The sequence below is a fragment of the Macrobrachium rosenbergii genome, chromosome 3 (genome assembly GCF_040412425.1).
Source record: "Macrobrachium rosenbergii isolate ZJJX-2024 chromosome 3, ASM4041242v1, whole genome shotgun sequence".
Lineage (NCBI taxonomy): Eukaryota > Metazoa > Arthropoda > Malacostraca > Decapoda > Palaemonidae > Macrobrachium > Macrobrachium rosenbergii.
Window position 1 is genome coordinate 23,476,198 of NC_089743.1, and position 22,500 is coordinate 23,498,697.

Sequence of the window (22,500 nt, forward strand, 5' to 3'; positions counted from 1 at the left end):
ATCACAAACTGGTCTGCATGAATCCTCACCACCAGGTCTCCCAGGGCTGGGGAGACAGTTCCTCCTTGTTTGCTTACTTTTCCTAATACTGTCGTGTTTTCCCTTATCATGACGACCAAGTGGCTTACTAAGAGGCATTGGAAGTACTGGAGAGCCAACCATGCCACTTACATCTCCAGGAGGTTGATGTGCCCTATCTTCTCCTTGGGCCCACATCCCCAAAATGCAGTTCCCATTGAGGTGTGTGCTCCCCCCCGTTTTCCTTTTTTGGGATGCATCAAAGAACACCCACAGCCCTGGGGAAGATTTGCTGAGTGGCAAACCTAATGTCAGGTTAACCAGGTCTCACCACCATGTCAGAACTTCCTATACTCTCTTGGTCACCTCTATGGGCTACATTGGGATTTTCTTTTGGTCGCTACCAGGTCTCTTTTGTCAGCCATTGGAGAGACCAGCGGTACACTCTGCCCCTTGGAAGTAGCTTCTCAAGGGAGACCAGATGGCACAGGAGGATCTATCACTTCTTTGCAGGCTGGGGTATCGGCAGGGAAGCCGTGACAGATATCCAGCAGGTTGGTTTCACTCACCTGCATCGGGAGGGACCTTATCGTTTCTGTGTTTAACGTTAAACCCCAAGCATTTGAAATTCTTCTTGGGGGTCAACTTAGATTTTTGCAGGTTGACTACTAAACACTGTCTGGCACAGGCTAAGGCTCATGCCCATGACCCTCTCTGCCTCCTGAGAGGAGGAGAGGATTAGCCAGTTGTAAAGTTACTACCTCACTTTTATGCCCTTGGAGAAGAGAGCACCTGGTAAAAAAAATACTTCAACATATCAGTGAGGTGACTCTGCCCTCGGAGTTGCCTTCAAGTCCTGCAGTGAATGGGATTTTGACAAGATCTCTCGACATTCCCTCAGGGAATGGAGGGGCCATGGAAAACTTCTTGACATCTGGAACCTCCCAACTCAGCCCCTGAGCTGTCAGATGTTGCCCTTTTCATGATCCCCAAGCTGGAGAGGGGCAAGATGAAAGCTCGTCACCTGGTTCTGAAACGAGGAGATGCTGGAGGTTCTTGTCATTCAGAACACCATTGTCTCAACTCTGCATGTGCCCCTATAGGAAAAACAGGACGATCCCAATTGAAGATGCCCTCCCCCTTTATCAAAGTTGGGTCAATTTCTACTGTTAACTAAACCTTGCAAACCCTAAAAGATGAACAGTATTATTTAACCTGAGGAAAAATACACAGCTTCTGGGGAACATGTAGAAGCTGTTCTGTTCTTGACAAAGCTCCCCCTTACAAAAAATTTTATACATGTCTAGGAAAATTCCCATTGAATATCTTCTTAAAGTATCTCATTAAGTAATGAATTTGATACCTCCAAGCACAAAATAACTTGGGTTGGATACCTCTTACACAAGAGTATCTACACATGTCAAGGAAAATCTTAGGCTTATTTCCTCAAGGGTACCTCCTTAACTGGTGGGTTCAATGTCCTTGCACAAAAGTTTTCACACACGTCAAGGAAGATTATGGTTGAATTTCCTTTAAAGATGCTCATTTACTGGTGGTCTCTAAACACAAAAATATTTATACATCAAGGAAAATTCTAATCAAGTTTCCTTGAAAGCTCATTAACTATGTGCTTTAATTCTTATGAACCCCAAAAAGAAGAAGGCCAAAACTTGAAGGAACAAACAAGGCTTAAAAGGAAAAGGAATACTCAAGGTCCTCCCTCTGAGTATATTCCTCTGGTCCCAGGGTCTCTCCTCCAGGTGGCAGTCTCTAACTCCTGCTGCATCGGCTCTACCTCAAAGAGTGTTCCCCCTCCAACACTAATCTTGTTCCTTCTTTCCTCTGGGAGAAGGGAAGAATCCCTCTATTGATATTGCTCCTGGACATTATCTACTGCGGAGGGGCAAACCACAAAAGGCAACAAAGAAACAGGGAAAAACTACGGGTGGCAGCGAGACCAAGCACAAATTGTCTCACTCAGCTCTCCTTCTGTTAGCAAGAAAGCTCTCTCCTCCCCCTCCCAGGCTCTTAGGTGTCAAAGTCTCTCTCTCTCTCTCTCTCTCTCTCTCTCTCTCTCTCTCTCTACTCAGGAACTTGGCTTGGGGGGTGAAGAGGGGGAGGGAGTAGGCAAGGGGCCTCTACCACTTTGTAGGCCTAGGCTGTTCTCCCCTCCCCCACTGCTCATTGATGTTGGGAAAAAGTGGGAGGGGGTGGGGATCATCTGTGGGAAACTCACATGGGCTGCCACATTGGATTTTCGAACCTCCTCGAGGGATGTCTAACCTCTCTACGTCATTTCTACCCTCTCCATCTGTCTGACAGGTTCTTCCTCAAACGGTGATGGGAATGACGGTAGATGTAAGAGACAGCACTGATGAAGGGAGCCTTGGGGAAGAGGAAACTATGGGAGGAGAGGGGAAGGGCACATCATAGTTTCTCTGGAGGAATGTTGCCATTCATACGCCTCTTCATCTAACAGAAAAAGCCCACTGGGACATCTGCCATACCTCACACTCGACGCACGTCAACTCTCAAACATTTTCTCTGATAACATGAACAACAAACTGAGTGCAGACCTCCCTCTCTCAGGGCCATAAATTACTGCACAGCCTACCCTCATCAGCACAACACCTGAATTCGAGCTTATTTCGCCCACAGTAGCCATAGTACTAGACACAGGGGCTTGCCACACTAGTGAGACACAAATTACAGCACAAACAAAGTAGGTCGCCCATGTGGTCTGCACACCATGAACAAACAGAGCACACTAACAACCTAAAGTCCCAAAATCTCACAAATTTGTATTAATTCCTCATTCACTTGACTACTGGAGAGGTACAAGCGCAAAGGGTAACTATATGCAACAGAAAACACGGGAATATTGCACACACAAAGAAAATCTCAGCCACAAAAACGGGTTGTCAAAAGACAACCAGACGCTCTGACAGCTGAGAAAACAGTGGGAGAGCTAGACCGCATAAAGTTGTGGTGACAGGATTTTGTTATTGAGTCGAGACAACCCAAGCGCGCCTTGCGTGAATAAATCCATTTATGAAAGTGTAGGTTTGTATTCCTGTCAGAACAAACATCACTGCTAAAACATAAGAAATAATTGGCCTAGTTGGCTAAGCTAAATTACTGTTCTGATTTGGTGAAGCTGGCTAGATTGCCTCGTTTCTTATGGACCCATTTGTTTTTCATGTGTCAAAGTATTACTGTTATGATACAAGTCCGGGTCATGTCATTAATGAAATTCTTTATATAGGAAAACTAATTTTACTGTAAATACAATATGGCAGCCTCCAGTGGAGTCTCAATGAGCATTATAGATCGCTACCCTGCCAGGCTGCATTTACAGGGGAAGCTCATGATAATTATTGTCCTTTACTGGAAGTTTTTGCATATCCTGCACTTTATGGTTTTCCTCGCTTGCACAGACGAGTTTTCATAATACGAATGTATTTTGCAGATTAAAAACGGATTTCACATACTCTGAGGATGCCTTGGCTATTATGAACTAGAAGTGTATATATATCAGCCCTCCTTAAACCACACTGGTAAGTCCACACATACATTAACTTTACATAACTTATAGATGCCAAAGATATAAATATATATTAATGTTGTATAAAATAAGTTTGTATTAAATACAAAACACCTAGAAACTGCCACACTTTAGCGAGCAATATGACCCACAAAATCTACCTGAAACAGTATTCAAAATCAGGTAATATATAAACACAAGAAATCCATAGATAATGCATGCAGTGCGTGTATATACGTGTGTACGAATAATGAATGGTGTACGAAACCGAATATAAAAAACACAATGACCTGATTACCTACAAAAGATGAAGGGCAACCACATTGTAAGCACCGCATTGCAACTGCTCAGTTATTTACATTTATAAATGGAGCATGTTTGTTCTGTGCTTAATGAACATTTTCACTGCTATGTATACAGTAACACGTGCATTTAAGCTGAAGCAAAAATGACTGTACTCTCTCTCTCTCTCTCTCTCTCTCTCTCTCTCTCTCTCTCTCTCTCTCTCTCTCTCTGGTGTTTTTATAGTAAAAAAAAAAAAAAAAGTTAAGTATACCTTAGTTTTACCAGACCACTGAGCTGATTAACAGCTCTCCTAGGGCTGACCCGAAGGATTAGACTTATTTAACGTGGCTAAGAACCAACTGGTTACTTAGCAACGGGACCTACAGCTTATTGTGGAATCCGAACCACATTATAGCCAGAAATGAATTTCTATCACCAGAAATAAATTCCTCTAACTCTTCCTTAGCCGGCCGGAGAGTCGAACTCGGGCCTAGCGAGTGCTAGGCCACTACTCTACCGACTCGCCTAACGAAGAGCTTTTTAAGGAAACCATTTGTAAACATTTATGAAAACAATAAATTAACGAAAACAATTTATCACAATATTAAAGATAAGGAAATAATAATGACAATGTTACTTTAACCTCGGACCTGTTACGCCGGGCCATACGCACACAGGCCTACGTACACACCATTTACTCTTTTGAGTTGAAATGCTAAGAGCGAGGTGAAGAGCCAAGAGAAAATATACCCTCCAAAACATAGCATCATATTAAACTGGTGGCAGCGTTCAAAAAATTTGACGTTATTTCATCCTATGCTGAAAGAAGTTTCTTTTAAAAATTTAATTTTAATTTTAATTTGTAAATAAGAAAGTTAGGAAATTATAAAAATTTGTCTAGTTTTCTAAATTTTCTAAGAGTAAAATAGCGCACTTTTAAATAAAACTTCTTTAAGCATACAATAAATTGAAAAATGCTAGATTTTCCCAACTCACCAACCCTAATATTAATGAGCCAAAGGCAACAATGCCATTTCTTTGTCCCTTTTCCCAGTCAACCTTCAAGGGATGATTGATGCGCAGGTCATTTTATGTGTGTGGGAATGGTGGAAGCTCCTTTGGTAGACAAACGCAACCAAATAGTTTCGAGGAAAAAAATATTTGGAAAAATTTGTCTCTTCATAAATAATATACATTAGAAATGTCGGCAGATTTGGACATATTTGATCGTCTGACCGTATGGCTGAAGAGCTTTCTTAAAAAAAAAAAAAAAATGGCATTTTGTCTGCATAAAAAAGGAAATTTTGGACATATTTGATCGTCTGACTGTATGATTGAAGAGCTTTTCTTTAAAAAAAAAAAAAAGTATGTCATTTTGTCTACATAAAAAAGGAAATTTTATAAAATTTCCAATAAAATTTTACTTTTGCAGAAGGTTTTCAGGAAACAGTACAATTATGAACATTCAACAAATCATTTCCCTACATTATCATTAAAGTATTAGCATTAAATACTAAAGGATATAAATACCCAATCTTGTATGCTGCTTTTCAAGTCTGCCTAGGAAGGATGACTGGGCAGCTGCTCTCTCTCTCTCTCTCTCTCATGAAAACATAAGGCTGAGATAAGCAAAAATACTGTTGGAAATTCAGCCTTCTTTGGAGCAATATTGAAATAAAACCTCAAAGAACATCACACATCAAAAATAGTGATGTAAAAAATACGGTAATGGATGTAGTGCACAATTGTGAAGGGCAGTTGAAGGAGAGACTATTGCATGTGTATGTATATATATATGTGTGTGTGTATGTTTGTGTAGACACATACACAGATATTATATATATATATATATATATATATATATATATATATATATATATATATATATATATATATATAATATATATATATATATGCACACAATGGTATCTAACACACGACACGCTACTGAAGTCAAAATGACGATTTAGATCGAAGAAGCCCTTTACAAATGACCTTGACAACGTCTGTGCCCCTTAGGGATAAGAAGCAAACCTAAAAGTTGCTAATACATTACAATAAGTGATTCGACAGTTAAACAGTTTTCTGTCTTTTTAATACAGTAAATTTGTACGTATTAATTATAAAGAATGTAAAGAAAAACCAAATAAAAATGAATGTACACAGGTCTGTATACTGTACTGCACCTACAGTGCGGGAGGGTTGACGGTGAACTAGGACGCAAATCTTCTCTCCATTTTTGTGATGTTTTGTTACAACCACCTCATTTTCCAGTTGAATAGCTTTACACGCCTATTGGCACTAGTACTACGAACTTTCTTCAAGGCCATGGCTCTAATTACTCAACAAACAATCTAATGCAAATGAGACACTGCAAATAACACGCAAATAAGCACACGTTTGAATTGCTGCCAAGAACTAATGCCACCACGTGGTCGAACGTCACATGCAACGCCTATATTTTTTTAAAACTAAGCTTGTAAATTATTTCATTCTGTGTACACCTTATGCTGTTGTACAGGTATGTTACTTTGCATATTTTAACAGGTGTTTTTTGTGAATTGCACTTTTCTACTGATTTTTGTATTTTTAAGACTAATGACTAAAAGTTGGAACTGCGTACATACATCTGTACATACATTACGTATTATATATATATATATATATATATATATATATATATATATATATATATATATATATATATATATATATATATATATATATAATATATATATATATATATATATATATATATATATATATATATATATATATATATGAAAACTCGGCTATAAAGCCAAGCACTGAGGCACTTTCAGCCATCCAGGGCTTATGATGACAGTGGAAAGAGGGAGTTGGAGTGGTTGGAGAGCAAGATAGTAGAAAGGAAGAGGGTGCGTAGGTGAAGTAAAAGGTTAAAATGAGGGTGCAGCTAGGGACCCAAGGAATGCTGCAAACAACCTTTAGTAATACCTACAGTGTACCGCGGGAGGTGCACTGACAGCACTACTACCCAACATCCTTAAATAAGACAATTTTAAAGTTTTTTTTGCACTGTGCATTTCATTACTGTATTTTCTTTTACATGTTTAAAAAATTTTCATATGATTTGGCCCTTTTTTGTTGACTGCTGTTTTTTATACCGTTTAACATCTGTTGCTGAGCAAGGTAAAGATGCATACACAAATTTAAGCCAATTTTCCCTTTAATTTTCAACAAAAACCACCATAACACTGAAACCACCTCAACTAAAAATGACATAACTGGAGGTATTACTCCAGGTATATGTACATACATTATATATATATATATATATATATATATATATATATATATATATATATATATATATATATATATATATATATATATATATATATATATATATATATATATATATATATATATATATATATATATATATATATATATATATATATATATATATATATATATATATATATATTCATGATATATTGTAGTTCGTATATCCTCCTATAATTTTGACATATTTACTTTTTTTCATGTGTTATGTGCAATGATAGTGATTGCTGAAGTGTCATATTTAGTTTGGCATCAGATCTCAAAAGTACTAATGATTGAATAACCTAGTATAATATATATATATATATATATATATATATATATATATATATATATATATATATATATATATATATATTCATATTCATGATGTTGCCTTGTAGTTCGTATATCCTCCTATAATTTTGACATATTTACTTTTTTTCATGTGTTATGTGCAATGATAGTGATTGCTGAAGTGTCATATTTAGTTTGGCATCAGATCTCAAAAGTACTAATGATTGAATAACCTAGTAGCGTAATTTAGAACTGATAATACAATTTTAATAGTAACGTAATTTAGAACGAATATCTTTCTTGATAAAAGCGTACTATGTGAACACGCGTGTGTTTCCAGGAAGGACTTGTTTCATTTCAATTGTCATCAGTTGAGATAAGAGAGAACGCTTTGTTTTGGGTTAGCAATGACAGGTTTGGAAAACAAATGCCGATTCGTCCCATACGGGCTCAAGATGAGTGATTTCATGTTGTTACATGCATTGTTCGAGTCACGTACGGCACTTTGAGAGAAAAAATACGTGTCTTGATCAGTTACGCCATGTTTTGTAAGATTGCGTTCAAAACGTTTTGCTGGGATGATGTCATTTTCCTTCTAGAAGCTTCTCCATTGTATCTCGCACCCAAAATGCAAAATGCTTTAATGACGTCACCTCCTGCTTCTAGAACTTTTGTATCTCGCACCCAAAATGCTTTAATGACATCATGTAATTGTTTTACATGTTACTGGAATTCTAAAATTTGTTCCATTCTGATTTCTGAGACCAGTTGATTTGGTTCCCTCTCTCTCTCTCTCTCGTTCTTAGAAAGAGATTACTTTTAATGTAGTGTTTCGTGGTCATGTATTAGCATTAACTTTTGAGATCTGAATTTAGCAAAGTTATTTAGTTGGTAATGGCGCCTGGTAAAAAGTGTGTTTTATGGTAACGCAGCTGCAGCAAGTGATTTACAGAGGTTTTCACAAGTTTGTGTAAGGTAACGTGAATTTTACTTATTAATACCATGGTATGATAAGTTAGGAAATTTTGAACAAGTGAAATCATTACTGATAAATCTTATGTGTATTTTTGTGTTTTTTTCTATTTACAATCTCTTCATATTTTCACATTTTTTATGTTTGTGATGTAACATTTATTTACGTAGCATTTTAAATATTTTTTGGTAATTTAACATTGCATAATTGATTTAATATTCCATTTACTGGGATTTTCTTTTCAAATCTTGAGTAATTCTTGATAGTTTTTTAAATTTTGCTTGATTAATTTAAATTCCTGATAAAGTTTTTGTGAGTTAGTTTTGTTTCATAATTTAATTCAAGAATTAATTGAGTGTTGTATTATTTTCAAGTAATGGTAAATTTTTCAGATTGTGAATTCTGATTAATTGTGAATTTTAATTATAAACTTTGAATTTAAAAATAAATTTTTGTATTTAACATTTTTAGAAAAAATGTTTCATTCATTGATCACCAGTGAATAGGATTGATTGTGTGTGCATAAGGCAAAGTGATAAACATGTTTTGTTCTTTTAGTTTTGCTAAAGTGAATTAAGACCAGGGAAACAGTTAGAGTTTTTTGATGGAGTGATGCCCTTCTACTCTAGAATATTTCTAGTTTAAATTTTGATACCTCACACATGTTCTGATAGACTTAGTTTGATTTTTCAAGTAATAAATAAGTTTTTCTTAAGGGATCACTGTTACCTTTAGAGTACTCAGTCGTAATAATTAATGTTATGAGAGTTCAGGTATCTGGCTGAAGTGAGGTATATTTTTGAATTTTGAGATTAGTTGTGTAATAACCAGGTACTTGATACGCATCGTGACATTATATTGTTTGGTGCCCAGAGACCCGTGGAACAAAACAAAATATCACTCTGGTTTATGGTTTATACTGGTGGTGTTAGGGATATATTTTGATAGGAGAGTGACCACATAGTTATTTTTTTTGCTTTGTATTGTGAATTATTTAGTCGAGTAACTTAGAGAAAATGGCTCTGTTCAATGTTCAGTTCAATGTTCAGAAGTTTTTAGCAGCTCCTTCCATCCAAGAGTTATCTGAATCCAACCTAAGGCACAGTGGATTGCTTTAGCAGTGGCATGTGGGGGTAATGTGTCCAGTGGTATGATTAAGGCACAAATCAAATATATTGCAATCCAAGCATTGATGGACTCTGGTAAAATAGATGAAGAGTTAGGAGATGCGCAAGAGTTGTTGAATGCAGCTGAGGCAGAATTTACAGATAAACATGAGCAAAAGAAAGAGAAAAGTGATGCAGAAGCAGAACTAAGACATATAGAAGCAGAAGAAAATTTGATTAAGCTGAGGATACAGGCTGAAAGAGAGAAAATGCAGGCAGAAAGAGAAAGAGAAGATAGAGAGAAAAGAGAAAGAAAGGAAAGAGAAGAAGAAAAGGCAGCGAAAGAGAAAGAACAAAAGAAGAAAGAGAAAGAGCAAAAGAGGAAAGAGAAAGAGCAAAAGAGGAAAGAGAAAGAGCAAGAGAGGAAAGAGAAAGAGCAAAGAAACAAGAAGATTATGAAAGAAAAATGAAATTGATAGAAGCCCGCTCCAAGTTACCTGTAATACCATCTAACCCTACTCAAGGTGATTCAGACCCTGTATTTGATGTAGTAAGAGTGCAGAAGTTAATTCCAAAGTTTACAGAAGAAGCTCCAGATGAGTTTTTTGATCACTTTGAAAAAGTGGCTTCAGGTATGGGATGGCCAGAGGATAAATGGTCGGTTTTGTTACAGAGTGTTCTCATTGGTAAGGGAAGAAGTGCCTATTTAGCCTTATCAGCTGATCAGTGTAAAGAGTACAAGGTACTCAAACATAATGTGCTACAAGTTTACCAGATGACCCCTGAATATTATGAAAGATTCAGATCTTTGAGAAAGGATGACAAGATAACTTTCTTGGATTATGCTTACAAAGTAAGAAGATGTTTTACACGATGGTTGGAGGCTGCTAAAGTTAAATCTATGGACGAACTTGAGGAGTTAGTAGTCCTAGAACAATATCTTAGAGGAATTCCTGAACACATAAGAGCCTATTCAAGAGAGAGAGAGGTTAAGAAACTTGACAAAGCTGCTACATTAAGTGAAGACTTTAATATAATTTCTAGCAAAAGAAATTATAATGTCAAGTACCAGAACCAACAACGCACAGGTTTCAGGTCTCATCCAAATTTCAGAACATTACAACTGAAATCCTTCTAGTGGCTATGCCAATACAAAGCCAGGTAACAACCCTCAGCAATTGAATGTTAAATCTTCATCATCCAGTCTGTTCTCAAGACAGATACAGAAGACTAATGTTGTCTGCTACAAGTGTGGAAGAGTAGGACTCTACAGTCGAGATTGTTATCAGATACAACAGCAGACCAAACCAGTTGGTCAAGTGGTTAAAGGTAACCAGGTGAAGCAAACTACGAAGAGCAGTGTGGGGATGACTGAAACTAAACAAGCAGAGTGTTTAGCAACCAGTGGAAATGTAACTTCAAGCAGTGAGTGGCTGAGCAGCTTGGAGGCTTTTAAGCCATATATCTATGAAGGTACGCTGACAACTCAAGGAGGAAGTATGCAGGTACCAGTCAGAGTATTACGTGATACGGGGAGTAACCATAGTGTGGTAGTTCGTGGTGCTCACCCACAGCTGGAGAAAAATCTCACTGGAGATTCAGTTAATTTGAAGGGTATAGGAGGAGAAGAGGTAACTCCTATATGCCGCTTGCATTTGTCCTGTGAATTGGTGACAGGAAATGTTGATTTTGCTGTAAAGGACTCACTAGCTGTTGAAGGTGTACATGTTTTACTGGGTAATGAAGTTGGTGGTGTACCATTTGTTCCTTGTCCTATAGTGACAGACAAACCGTTAAGGGTTAGTCCTATGGTAGATTTAGAGAAGAATAACCCCACCTGTTTCCAAGTTGTGTAACTACCAGGAGTATGAAGAGAACTATGTCTGCAAGTGAAGATACTGAGGATTTACCTGCACCAGAAGAATCAAGTGACAGATCTTTAAGATTAGAAGAGCTGTTCCAGGAAAGTGAAGTTTCCCCTAGTGTTAATAATGAAGAGATTTCCCAAGAAGAAGAGGATCCTGTTGTTATTGAAGAGACTCTGAGTAGTCAAAGTGTTCCTGAAGATGGTAGTGAAACTACAGCAGCAGAGGTAGCAGATATGGAGAATTCGGCCCTTGAAGTTGGTCAAGTGACTAGAGAGAAGCTAATGAAACTGCAGAAGAGGGATACAACATTGGCTGATTTATTCTTCAGAGTTGTTGATCAAGAAGAGATGCAACAAACTTCTACCTGTTATTATCTAAAGGAAGGATTACTAATGAAGAAGCATCGACCTGTAGATATACCAGGAAATGCTGAATGGGGTGAATATCATCAATTTTTGATTCCATATCCATTGAGGAAACAAGTTGTAGCAGTAGCGCATGAGTCTGGACATATGGGAATCAGGAAGACTGTTGAGAAGATTATGAAGTATTTTTTCTGGCCTGGACTTCACAAGGATGTTAGCAGATTTTGCAGAGTGTGTCACACATGCCAGATAGCTGGAAAACCGAATGAAACCATTCAGAAAGCACCCCTACAACCCATAGAAGTTAGAGGAGAACCCTTTAGCAAGGTAATTATAGATGTGGTTGGGCCACTTCCGAAAACAAAGAAAGGAAATGAATATCTGTTAACATTAATGTGTCCAGTGACTAGGTATCCTGAGGCGATTCCTGTAAGAAGTATAAGTGCAAAGGTAATTGCTGAGAAGTTGGTGGAGTTTTTCTCCAAGTTTGGAATACCAGAAATTGTGCAAAGTGATAGAGGAACGAACTTTACTTAAAAATTATTCCAGGATGTGATGAACTTGTTAGAGTAAAACAACAGTTATCAACTGCTTATCATCCAGAGACTCAAGGAGCCTTGGAAAGGTTCCACCAGACATTGAAAAGTATGTTAACTAAGTATTGTAATGAATCAGGAAGAGAATGGGATGCTGGTTTAGCTTTAATGTTATTTGAAGTTAGGAATGCTTATCAAGAAAGTATGGGATGTTCACCAAATGAAATGATTTTTAGTCGAGACATTAGAGGTCCATTGAAGATTCTTGCAGAGAATTGGGAAGAAAATCAAGAGGAAATCCAAGGAGAATATGTGAAGAACTTGAGGAAAAGATTAAGAGAAATTAGAAAATTCTCTTTAGAAAATTTGAAAATAAGTCAAGAGAAAAATGAAAAGAAAATATGATGCTAAGACTAAGCTAAGAAATTTTAATATTGGACAGCAAGTTCTAGTGTTCTTACCAGTGAAAAGATTTCCCATACCAATAAGTTTCAAGGTCCTTATAGGATAATAGAGAAGTTAAGTGATCGAACTTATGTGATTGAAACACCAGGAAGAAGGAAACGACACAGGAAGATACATGTGAATCTTTTGAAACCTTACTTCTCAGAGACTAAAACTGAAACAGTGTCAATAACACAGACAATTTCATCTACAGAGGACGATGATGGCTACGAATTAGGAGCTGAAAACAAGATGAACAATTCTTCAATATTAGAAAATTTGGAAGATAAACTAAAACATCTGAGTGTTGAGCAAAGTAGTGAATTAAGTGAAGTGATTCAAAGTTTCCCTGAAATTTTTGCAGATGTACCTAGGCGTACCAATCTGACAAAGCATGAGATGAAGATCAGAGAAGATGGTAAACCTTTTAAAATGAGAGCTTATCGCTTATCACCTTTTCATCGAGATGTTTTGAAGAAAGAAGTTGAATATTTGTTGCAGCATGGATTAGCAGAGCCCAGTTCAAGTCATTATAGTTCTCCTTGTGTGTTAGTGAAGAAACCAGATGGCTCATTTAGGATGTGTACTGATTATAGGAAACTGAATTCCATCAGTGTGGCTGACAATTATCCCTTTGCCTCTTATTGATCAATTACTTGATAATATTGGGCAAGCCAAATTTGTTTCAAGATAGACTTGTTGAAAGTTATTATCAAATTCCCTTAGATGAGAATGCTAAGTTGCTGTCAGCTTTCATTACTCCTTTTGGACTGTATCAATACACTGTTTTGCCGTTTGGTCTGATGAATGCACCTGCAACATTCCAGCGAGTGATGGATCAACTACTAGGATCAATAGAAGGAGTGGGTGTATACCTTGATGACATTGTGATTTATTCTAATACATGGGAAGAACATCTGAAGATATTAAGGAAAGTGTTCAAGAAACTACAGGAAGCAGGACTAACAATCAACTTACAAAAAAGTGAGTTTGGAAAGGCAACTATACAGTATCTAGGATTTGAATTTGGAAAAGGCCTTCTCACTCCTATTGATGCTAATGTAGAAGGTATCCGTAAGGCTACCCCTCCTGCTACGAGGAAACAGCTACAAAGATTTTTGGGCATGGCTGGATTTTATCGCTGATTCTGTCCAAATTTCTCAGCCGTAGTAGCTCCCTTAACTGACTTAACCAGTCCTAGAAGAAAGTTTGTTTGGACTCCAGAATGTCAAGAATCATTTGAGAAGGTTAAAGCCATATTAACTTCAAGACCAGTGCTTCAAGCTCCAGACTTCAATAAAAAGTTCGTGATACAAGTTGATGCATCCGACTGTGGAATTGGAGCTGTTCTACTTCAAGAAAATGACAATAGAATCTTCCATCCAGAATGTTTTATGTCTTCAAAGTTGAAAAAGCACCAGAAAACTTATTCAACAATAGAAAAAGAAACATTAGCATTAATCACAGCATTGAAAAATTTTGAAGTGTATGTGAACCGACCTAGGAATGAAGAAATTTTAGTGTTGTCGGATCACAACCCAATCTCATTCATCAATAAGATGAAAAATAATAATATGAGACTGACCAGGTGGTCTTTATGCCTGCAACCGTATAATGTAAGAATTAAACACATTTCAGGAAAAGATAATGTCATAGCAGATTATTTATCCTGTTGTGAATCATTGGATTCAAACCCGGGATAAGTAATCTTCTGGGGGGAGGAATTTCATGATGTTGCCTTGTAATACGTATATCCTACTATAATTTTGACATATTTACTTTTTTTCATGTGTTATGTGTAATGATAGTGATTGTTGAAGTGTCATAGTTTGGCATCAGATCTCAAAAGTACTAATGATTGAATAACCTAGTAGCGTAATTTAGAATTGATAATACAATTTTAATAGTAACGTAATTTAGAACGAATATCTTTCTTGAACACGCATGTGTTTCCAGGAAGGACTTGTTTCATTTCAATTGTCATCAGTTGAGATAAGAGAGAACGCTTTGTTTTGGGTTAGCAATGACAGGTTTGGAAAACAAATGCCGATTCGTCCCATATGGGTTCAAGACGAGTGATTTCATGTTGTTACATGCATTGTTCGAATCACGTACGGCACTTTGAGAGAAAAAATACGTGTCTTGATCAGTTACGCCATGTTTTGTAAGATTGCGTTCAAAACGTTTTGCTGGGATGATGTCATTTTCCTTCTAGAAGCTTCTCCATTGTATCTCGCACCCAAAATGCAAAATGCTTTAATGACGTCACCTCCCTGCTTCTAGAACTTTTGTATCTCGCACCCAAAATGCTTTAATGACATCATGTAATTGTTTTACGGGTTACTGGAATTCTAAAATTTGTTTCATTCTGATTTCTGAGACCAGTTGATTTGGTTCCCTCTCTCTCTCTCTCTCGTTCTTAGAAAGAGATTATTTTTAATGTAGTGTTTCGTGGTCACGTATTAGCATTAACTTTTGAGATCTGAATTTAGCAAAGTTATTTAGTTTGTAATGGCGCCTGGTAAAAAGTGTGTTTTGTGGTAATGCAGCTGCAGCAAGTGATTTACAGAGGTTTTCACAAGTTTGTGTAAGGTAACGTGAATTTTACTTATTAATACCATGGTATGATAAGTTAGGAAATTTTGAACAAGTGAAATCATTATTGATAAATCTTATGTGTATTTTTGTGTATTTTTCTATTTACAATCTCTTCATATTTTCACATTTTTTATGTTTGTGATGTAACATTTATTTACGTAGCATTTTAAATATTTTTTGGTAATTTAACATTGCATAATTGATTTAATATTCCATTTACTGGGATTTTCTTTTTTTTAAATCTTGAGTAATTCTTGATAGTTTTTAATTTTGCTTGATTAATTTAAATTCCTGATAAAGTTTTTGTGAGTTAGTTTTGTTTCATAATTTAATTCAAGAATTAATTGAGTGTTGTATTATTTTCAAGTAATGGTAAATTTTTCAGATTGTGAATTCTGATTAATTGTGAATTTTAATTATAAACTTTGAATTTAAAAATAAATTTTTGTATTTAACATTTTTAGAAAAAGTGTTTCATTCATTGATCACCAGTGAATAGGATTGATTGTGTGTGCATAAGGCAAAGTGATAAACATGTTTTGTTCTTTTAGTTTTGCTAAAGTGAATTAAGACCAGGGAAATAGTTAGAGTTTTTTGATGGAGTGATGCCCTTATACTCTAGAATATTTCTAGTTTAAATTTTGATACCTCACACATGTTCTGATAGACTTAGTTTGATTTTTCAAGTAATAAATAAGTTTTTCTTAAGGGATCACTGTTACCTTTAGAGTACTCAGTCGTAATAATTAATGTTATGAGAGTTCAGGTATCTGGCTGAAGTGAGGTATATTTTTGAATTTTGATATTAGTTGTGTAATAACCAGGTACCTGATATGCAACGTGACAATATATATATATATATATATTACAACAAGGCCTGTACAACTCTATGCAACTGAAACTGGCACAAACAAGGAAAATAGAGATTTTCAAAATGTGCAACCACTTAATGTTGAAGATTCATAGACACCAAAGACTAAGATGGTTTGGTCATGTGATACTTGTGAGGAACAGTTGGTCAGAACAGCAGTGGCTATGAAAGAAGCAGTGCAAAGGCCTTTGGGAATCCCAGGAAATCATGGAAACAGGGGATAGCTGATGACCCAGACTTGATAGGCGCTCAGGCAGAAAGAGCTCAGGAAAGAGGACTGGAGACATCTCATTTCGTATCTAGGGAAATGCTTAAGTAAAAACATTTATGATGATGATGTTATATTCTTGTTAAAAACTTAATACTGAGCACCATAAAGATGCCAACAAAAAAAAAAAAAGTAAAACTGGTGCGTTATAATATTTCTGTTATAATGTTACAAAAGTGTAGAGATATTTGCCGGTGCATAATACTACAGTTTTCCCTTTGGTATATTAGTTCTCTGCGAACAAAATCTACAGAACTATAGTCTTTTCTATTTGCCAGTCTTTTTAGTATATTAGACACACTTATCTTGTCATCCCACACCCCTTCTTACACAGCTGAAGGGATATCAGTAAAGCATGGTACAAAGGGAGACCATCTTGCAATGATAAGCATGGAAGGAGATTGCCCATCTATATGTTGATCAGTGTGTCTGTTATGCTTGCTTTATCATCACAATGCCTTCTACACAGTTGAAGGGATTTCAGTCAAACTTGGTATGAAGGGATACCAATCACCCGTCAGCCCATCAGCATCTTTAACATTTGACCTGTCATTGCAATTTGGCATAAATGGTTGAAAGAATTTTAATAAAACTTGATACACTGACCATTGTGTGTAAAACCACTGTATATAAATGGGCATGAGGGGAGATCGTCCATCTGTCTGTCTGAAAGTGTGTCTCTTGTGTTCACTTTGAAATCACAACCCATCCTACATGGAAGCAGGGATTGCAGTCAAACATGATACAGAAATAGACCATCATGCATAAAAGTATGTCTATCCACCACCGTATCTGTCACACGTACCTTTTCATTGCAGTTACTCCTACATGGTTGAAGCACTTTTAGTCTAACTTAGTATAAAGTCAGGGTATCGTGATTAGTTCATAAAGAGAGACTGTCCACCTGTCTGTCTGTTCTTAATGCTGTCATGCTTTCCTTATCATCACATTTCCTCAAGTTTGGTACAAAGGAAGACCATCATATGATGATATGCATGTGGGGAGATCGCCTGTCTGTTTTCCAATTATCTGTTCATTAACCTGCCTGTCACATTAAAAATGTTTATTTCTAATCAGATTAGACTTAGTGCAAAGTGAAACAAAATAAGCTCAGTAGTGTCTTAAACATGTCATCAACTGGAATCATCTTTGAGAGAGGCTGGTGGGGCTTCTACAAGGGACATTTTTTTCTTGGCAGTACTCTCATAATGCTTGCTTATATGGGCATTTATATATATATATATATATATATATATATATATATATATATATATATATATATATATATATATATATATATATACAGTGGACCCCACTATATTCATGGCTTGAGTTAGTCGTGGATTTTTCTGTGGCATGCAAACACAAATAAATTATGGAAAATTCACTAACTCGCAGATTTTTTCGTAGAGCAATGTTCGCTAATTACTGTATTTTCCTGTTATTTTCGTGACTAAATACATTTTTTATGATAAAAAATTATTTACTAAGTTTCAAATATTAATATTAATGTAAACACAGCAAAATATCAATAAAATGTATTTTTTTATGCAAATTTAAATATTTAGGGGAGCGGCTACAGTTTATTGGGGCAACCCTGGCTTCACCCAATTTTCTAGTCAGAACCTACCACTAGATGGCGGTAAGCTCTGACAAGAAAATTGGCAGAGGTACATACAACAAAAATGGCAACGAGATGAAAAGTAATATTTATCACAAAACTTTAGCGATAATTTTTTACACATTTCTGATTTCAGTTTCAGCATGGCAGAATGGCGCTTCATGCCTTATCCGCATTTTGAATGATTCCTGGCAAGCACGTATGTTCTGGCAAGTGGTAATATTGCGCTGCGTGCACTTCCCACAAGGGTTACAGGGGACGAAATTTGACCCCTAAACTCTAGTTATCGACGATTTACTATCCTAACCAAGAGAATCCTACCATACCCCCTTATATTATATATATAAAAAACACACGTACCTTATTCAAAATCAGAATTGTCAGACCATTCTGGAAAGTCGATTCTTCTTCTTTTGTGTTGGTCAGTGGGCACTGGCTGTTCCGTATGGACCACGACGTCCTGTGTTTTTTGAGTGTTACCAGAATAAGAACAAACTACTAAAATCGCCTAAAAGGCCACTTTTCATCAGAAACAAACGCAATTCACTTTCATCGGCACATAATTTAACCAAATCAATAATAGCGACCGGAGTGGCAAATTGAACGTGAGACGGATGCAAAGATGCCATGTTAACAGTTTGAATTCAGTGCTAGAATGGGGTCGCTTGGGGTCGCGTGAGGTCGCTTGGTGGGTCGAGGTCAAACTACTTACCTATGCGGAGGAATTTGGTTGGTTGTTGCACGGTTGCTCCAATAAACCATAAACAACCCTATTTAGGTACAGTACTTAACTGTACTTGTGAATTCCCTATATTTCCCCTAGCTACTGTAAAAAGAAAACAGGATGGCTTGAATACTGTATGAGAGAAAATGGCTGTGCCTGAATGTAGGGGGAACATGATGAGTTTTCACACATAGCTGTAAGCCATATATTTTTAATGGTAATGTTGTCAGGTGACTTTGAAATTATATTAAAGGATAATAGAAGAGCATATCTAAAATATTTGCTGATTATTTTCGTGACTAAATACATTTTTTATGATAAAATTTACTAATTTTCATATATTAATATTAATGTAAACGCACCAAAATATCAATAAATGTTATTTCACTTAAAAAATCCAATTGTACTGTATCATTATATTGATCTATTATCACAGTAATATGCATAAAAAAAACAATCATCTAGCCATATGTAATGATTCCGTTCTCAGAATCTGCAGATTGAGCCTACTACCGAAAGAATTAGGAAAATAATTTTTTAGTTGCTAAACAAAACGAATGTATTAATGGAATTATTTTTGATTTTGTACATAAAAGTAAAATGGGTATACAAAGGTAAACTAACATACTTTATGTTAAAGTAAAATCCCTCAAAATCACTAAACAGCTGTTTCTTGATACATTTTACCAATGTAAACATACCTCAGTTCTCTCTCTCTCTCTCTCTCTCTCTCTCTCTCTCTCTCTCTCTCTCTCTCTCTCTCAGTGCTGTACATATCCCTTAATGAAATATGAATTACTGTATCATAAACAAAAATATGAAACTAAAACTCCATTAAGAGTTCATGATGCCATCGAATGAGTGCTTGCATACATACATAAGTTACCATTTTTTTTTTGCTTAGCTTCATTTACTGTACCGTTTTTATTACAAGTTAGTTGAGAATATTTTATCACTGTTGAATGCATTGATAATTTGGTAATTTTTTTCAATGCATATTTAAAAATTTAGATACATAACTTAACTCCCCTTGTGAATTCCCAGTGTTTCCCCTATCTACTGTAAAAAGAAAATGGGATGGCTTGAATACTGTATGAGAGAACATGACTGTGCCTGAATATAGGGGGAACTTGATTAATTTTCACACAGCTGTAAGCCATATATTTTTAAGGGTAATGTAAGATGACTTTGAAATGATATTAGTGTGTCAGGATGATAGTTTAAGGTATATTTTGTGTAGGATGATAGTTTAAGTTATATTTTGTGTTAAAACTATTAAAATAGGCAGTTACAAGCATTTCAGTTTAAGGTATATTTGCTGTTTGAACTATTAAAATAGGCAGCCATAAGCATTTTTAGAGGGGAGGTTAACAACTTGATGCAGATTTTTGCTTTTCAGGGTGGTTGTGGTCCCTAAACCATGCAAATACCAGGGGTCGAGTGTATGTGAATTTTCTAGGTTGGCTTTCAACCTAGATCTAAGGTAGTTATGTCCGGGAGGCATCTTGCTTCATGTCTGGGCTTACAGCTCTTAGGAGCAAATTAAGATAATTGTTTTGGGGTTCTTGAAGAATATCTGTCTTAGGGTTTTTTCTTTATTATCCCTTTGTATTATAAAATGTTCCACCAAGGTTAATTGCTGCTCTGGGAAGTCGATTTGGCTTGAGACTTGATTGCACTAAGTCTGCACAGGACTTGGGAAAAACTCATGCTCTTTGAGATAGAGCTAAAAAAAAATCTAAACTCAGATTACCACAATTTGGGCAACACCTTTTACACTCAGCACATATTGACTGCTCTTTATCTCACTGTAATTATGACTCTGTCTCTTCAGTCTGACTTCTTTACTAAAGCTCCATCTCTCTCTCTCTCCCCCTTATATTGGATTTGTTTCTGTTGTCAACCATGAAGTCATAGTTCGAGGTGTGTATGGTACGGTCTTATTCACCACCCTCTCATGGGCTTCATTTTCATTTCTCATAGTTTATTTCGCTAATTTTCATTATTCACGGCCTCTTTAATCATCATTCATTTTCTCACATCTTCTGAGCAACGGTTACTGTGTTTTTTCTACACACACATTTACAGAGAGGCATCAGCATTTGCTTCTCTGACCTCTTGACCTCTCCTAATGGCTTCACTGGGGAGAGAGTATCCTTCTATCACCTTTGCCCTGCCCTAAAATGCTAACTTTGGCTGTTGACAATCGGCAACAGAATACAACCTTGTTTTAGTCCAATGGTCTCTCCCTCTCTGAGTCACCCTCTATAAGTTCACATATCTCTACATTTTTTTTTTTTCATGCGTCATTAATATAAATACTCTCTCTGTAACACACATATATATGTGAGTAGGTATATATGTATGTATGTATATATATATATATATATATATATATATATATATATATATATATATATATATATATATATATATATACATATACAGACACCAACCTACTTACAAATGAGTTACATTCCAGATGGCCATTTGTAAGCTGAATTGTTTGTAAGTTAGTTACTGTACTCTTCATGCCTATTCAAGTACAGTATGACATAAAATCAAAACAGTACTGTACGTTTTTTCATCCTAAAACACAATACACTGTACATACAGTACTGTATGTACAGAAAAGGGCCACAAAACAAAATTTTAACTTACAGGTGGCAAAGGGGGAGCACTCTGAACACAATTTCAATTTGCAATCCTGTTTGTTTGTATCTGTGAATGTTGGTAAGTTGAATGTTCGTAAGTAGGCTGCGTCTGTGATATATATATATATATATATATATATATATATATATATATATATATATATATATATATATATATATATATATGTGTGTGTGTGTGTGTGTGTGTGTGTGTGTAAGTAGGTGGTGTCTGTATATATATATATATATATATATATATATATATATATATATATATATATATATATATATATATATATATATATATATATATATATATATACAAATTATAGCATCAGAGAATGAAAGAAAGTGTTCAGCAGAACATTTCTGTGAGTTTGTAAGTTAGAGATATGAGGGAGTTGTTTTCTTGATTTACTGAACTCTGAAAAAGACCTGAATGTACTTATGAATAAATTCATAGTTTTTAGGTGGTATCATCAATAAAGAAACTAAAGAGGTGAAAACCCCAAATTTTGGTGGAATCATTTCAGAGATGATACCTCTTGTACTAAGTTGATGGTTTTGCAGAATGTGGAATAAAGAAACACAGTTTAAAGGTAAAATACTACAAGAAAAAATGGAATAGGACATTGCCTCATCAGTTTTGTCTATTAAGGCACTGTACCTCCAAAGAAATACAAGATCACACACTTCATGAATGTTATGTGCTTTTTGTATTGGATAACTCATTGCAATAAGGATGGGGAAAGCAGGATATTAAAGAGTTCTTTATGAAATAATTAAATTTACAGAAAATAACATTTAAAAAATGGTAATATGTGAGTGAATCTAGTAACACAAGTTTTTTTAGTTAATTTACCCTCATCCCCACAACCAACCAAGTAGATGAGACCTGTCTCTAATCCTCAGTTTCTAGTGTTTAATGGCCAAAACAAAGTCTCGATACCTGACTGGTCAAAGACTCAATTCTTCACTGATTAACATCCAGCGAAGTGGCAACGGAGGATTCCTGACAACCA

At 35.8% G+C, this 22,500-nt stretch overlaps 1 protein-coding gene across 4 annotated transcripts in view; it reads left to right on the plus strand.

The window, feature by feature from the left end:
• Window positions 1-22,500, plus strand: part of LOC136853120 (sodium- and chloride-dependent glycine transporter 1-like) — a 94,905-nt gene that overhangs the window by 5,761 nt on the left and 66,644 nt on the right. Inside the window, exon 1 of one of the 4 annotated variants that reach the window (XM_067128441.1) lies at window positions 3,493-3,575. The exons of the other annotated variants lie outside the window; for them this stretch is intronic. The gene's annotated coding sequence lies outside the window, so the exon portion shown is untranslated. Of the gene's footprint in view, window positions 1-3,492; window positions 3,576-22,500 lie in introns of those variants that run through there. 4 annotated transcript variants of the gene reach the window in all.